This window comes from Meriones unguiculatus, chromosome 14 (genome assembly GCF_030254825.1).
Source record: "Meriones unguiculatus strain TT.TT164.6M chromosome 14, Bangor_MerUng_6.1, whole genome shotgun sequence".
Lineage (NCBI taxonomy): Eukaryota > Metazoa > Chordata > Mammalia > Rodentia > Muridae > Meriones > Meriones unguiculatus.
The window spans coordinates 27,977,552-27,981,340 of record NC_083361.1 but is presented as its reverse complement, the minus strand read 5'-3'; the positions used below and the strand labels follow the sequence as shown (position 1 = coordinate 27,981,340).

The window sequence follows — 3,789 nt, the reverse complement described above, 5'->3', positions numbered from 1 at the left end:
ATAAGTTTCACCAGCTTCCTATAACTAGTAAACTGACTGAGCCTTCTGAGTCCAGAAAGGAATGTTTCAATGGAGGTCACATGTTCCATGTGGCCCTGTCAAGAGGAATCTCCAGCAATGTAGGAGGCACTTTAATTTCGGTTCTCTCCCTGCCATGACCAGATGAGGAGACTGAGGCATAGAGGACGGCGTCATTGCTAAGCAGAAGACCACCTTCTCCCTCCAGTGCCCGTGCCATCCAGACTTTACCCTGCAACACCTTCTAAACAACGATGCTATACGTGGTGGTTTTCTAAGTTAACTAAATAAACTGTGCTCTTTGAGACTGTTGCCTGTCATGACCGATCCTAAGATCTTGTCAGAACTCAAAGATCTCACATCTAGGGTTGAGGATTAGTTAATGAGGGTGGCCTGGACTAGAAAGCTTCACTAACTCATCTTCAGAAGAAAATAATAAAACTACAGAACAGAAAGCCACTTGCAGAATAATAAAACTAGAACCCTGGTTCTCACCAGTTAAAAAAAAAAAAACAGCTCAAAGTAGACTACAGACTCAAGTGTAAGACCTCAAGTTTTCAACCTTTTAGAAGAGAAGAAACACAGCAATGTTTATAATATTGCTCTTGGCGAAGACTTTGGGTTCTGCTGTTGGTTTGGTTTGGTTTGGTTTGGTTTGGTTTGGTTTGGTTTGGTTTGGTTTTTTATAAGATCTCAGAAGCATGGACAACAACAACAAAAAATAGGTATACGGGATTATATCAAACTTTAAAGGTTTCCATATGACAAGTAAATAATCAAGAAAATAAAGAGACAACCTACAGAATAGGAGAAAATATTTATAAACGATACATCTGTCAAGAGGTCAATATCCAGGATATATAAAAAGTTCAATCACACATCAACAAATAACTTGAGCTAAAAACTTAATTAGAAACATGGCAAGTGAAGACATACAAAAGGCCAACAGGAATGTGACAAGAAACTCAACGTCACTAATCATCAGGAAAATGCAAACTGACTTCACAGTGAGATACTACACTAGTATAACAGCTTATTGTTGAAAAGTGAAAGATATTAAACTGATAAGAACAGATACTACACTGGACCTTAACCAAAAGGCCGAGAAGCACTCTTTGGCAAGGATATTGGTGACTGCAGTTAAGAAAGAGGGACATGGAGCCTGGCATGGTGATGCATGCATTTGAGAGGCAGAGGCAGGTAAGTAAGTTCTAGGCCAGCTTGGCCTACAAAAAGAATTCCAGGAGAGCCAGGGATACAAAGAGAAACTCTTTCTCAATTAAAAAGAGAGAGAGATAGAGAAGTCATGGAAGACTTCTGTAACAACCCCTACCCTCACCTCCAAAAACACGACAGCCTAAACATGAAGCTATCAAAGAGAAATATTTTTTAATTCTTTATTAATTACACTTTATTCACTTTGTATCCCCCCTGTGGTTCCCTCCCTCCTCCAGTCCCAATCTGTCCCTTCTTTCTCCCTCTGCACACATGCCTCTCCCCAAGTCCACTGATAAGGAAGGTCTTCTTTTCTTTCCTTCTGATCCTAGTTAATAAGGTCTCATCAGGACTGGCTGCATTGTCTTATTCTGTGGCCAGGTAAGGCTGATTCCCCCTCAGGGGAAGGTGATCAAAGAGCAGGTCAATCACTTCATGTCAGAGACAGTCCCTGCTCCTATTACTATGGAACCCACTTGGACAGTAAACTGCCATGGGCTACATCTGTGCAAGGGTCCTAGGTTATCTCCATGTATGGTCCTTGGTTGGAGTATCAGGCTCAGGAAAAAACCCTGTGCTCAGATTGTTTGGTTCTGTTGCTCTCCTTGTGGAGTTCTTGTTCTCTCCAGATCTTACTGTTTCCCACTTCTTTCATAAGATTCCCTGCACTCTGCCCAAAGGTTGGCCATCAGTCTCAGCATCTGCTTTGATAGTCTGCAGGGCAGAGCCTTTCAGAGGTCTTCTGTGTCAGGCTCCTGACTTGTTTCCTGTTTTCTCCCTCTTCTGATATCCATCCTCTTTACCTTTCTGGATAGGGATTGAGCATTTTAGCAAGAGTCCTCCCTCTTGATTAGTTTCTTTAGGTGTACAGATTTTAGTGGGTTTATCCTATCATATATGTCTATATGAGAGAGTATATACCATGTGTATCTTTCTGCTTTTGGGATAGCTCACTCATGATGATCTTTTCCAGTTCCCACCATTTACCTGCAAATTTCATGATTTCCTTGTTTTTTTTTTTATTGCTGAGTAATATTCCATTGTGTAGATGTACCACAATTTCTGTATCCATTCCTCCGTTGTGGGACATCTGGGTTGTTTCCAGGTTCTATCTATTACAAATAAAGCTGCTATAAACATGGTTGAGCTAATGTCCTTATTGTGTACTTGAGCCTCTTTTGGGTATAGGCCTAGGAGTGGCATAGCTGGATCTTGAGGAAGCGCTATTCCTAGTTGTCTGAGGAAGCGCCAGATTGATATCCAGAGTGGTTGTACAAGTTTACATTCCCACCAGCAGTGGAGAAGGGTTCCCCTTTCTCCACAACCTCTCCAGCATGTGTTGTCACTTGAAATTTTTATCTTAGCCATTCTGATGGGTGTAAGGTCTCTGAAGAAAGAATTAGAAGAAGATGTCAGAAGATGGAAAGATCTCCCATGCTCATGGCTTAGCAGGATTAATATAGTAAAAATGGCCATCTTACCAAAAGCAATCTATAGATTCCATGAAATTTCCATCAAATTACCAACACAATTCTTTACAGACCTTGAAAGAAAAATTCTCACCTTCATATGAAACAACAAGAAACCCAGAATTGCTAAAACAGTTCTCTACAGTAAAAGATCTTCAGGAGGTATCTCCATCCCTGATCTCAAGCTGTACTATAGAGCAACAATACTAAAAACTGCATGGTACTGGCATAGAAACAGAATGGTGGATCAATGGAATCAAATAGAAGACCCTGAAATAAATCCACACACTTATAGACACCTGATCTTTGACAAAGATGCCAAAACCATTTAATGGAAAAAAGACAGCATCTTTAACAAATGGTGCTGCTCTAACTGGATGTCTACATGTAGAAAAATGCAAATAGATCCATACTTGTCACCCTGCACAAAACTAAAATCCAAGTGGATCAAAGACCTCAACATAAAACCAGACACACTAAACTGCTTAGAAGAAAAAGTGGGAAAGAGCCTTGAACTCATTGGTACAGGAGACAACTTCCTGAACAGAACACCAACAGCACACGCTCTAAGAGCAACAATCAATAAATGGGACCTCATGAAACTAAAAAGCTTCTGTAAAGCAAAGGACCCTGTCGTCAAAACAAAACGACAGCCTACAGATTGGGAAAGGATCTTCACCAACCCTATATCTGACAGAGAGTTAATATCCAGTATATATAAAGAACTCAAGAAGTTAAACAATAACAAATCAAGTAATCCAATTAAAAAATGAGGTACAGAGCTAAACAGAGAATTCTCAATAGAGGAATATCGAATGGCAGAGAAACACTTAGAGAAATGTTCAACGTCCTTAGTCATCAGGGAAATGCAAATCAAAACGAGAAATCTTCAGAAGTGTGATGAGGGTGCTGAGATGTAGCTCTCCACAGCCGATGATGTCTGGAGGGCATGTGGGAGGGGAAGGACTCAGTTCTATTGAAGGGGCAGGCCACTGGGGGTTTGACCATGCTGCAGTGAGTACAGCGATAACACAAATTAGACTTTTTTGTTGTTGTTGTTCTGTTTGATTTTTTGCTTGTTTGTTTG

General features: G+C 40.6%; 1 pseudogene; it reads right to left on the bottom strand.

The window, feature by feature from the left end:
• Positions 1-1,025: 1,025 nt before the first annotated feature.
• On the bottom strand, positions 1,026-1,131 carry LOC132647477 (U2 spliceosomal RNA; annotated as a pseudogene).
• Between the last annotated feature and the right edge of the window lie 2,658 nt (positions 1,132-3,789).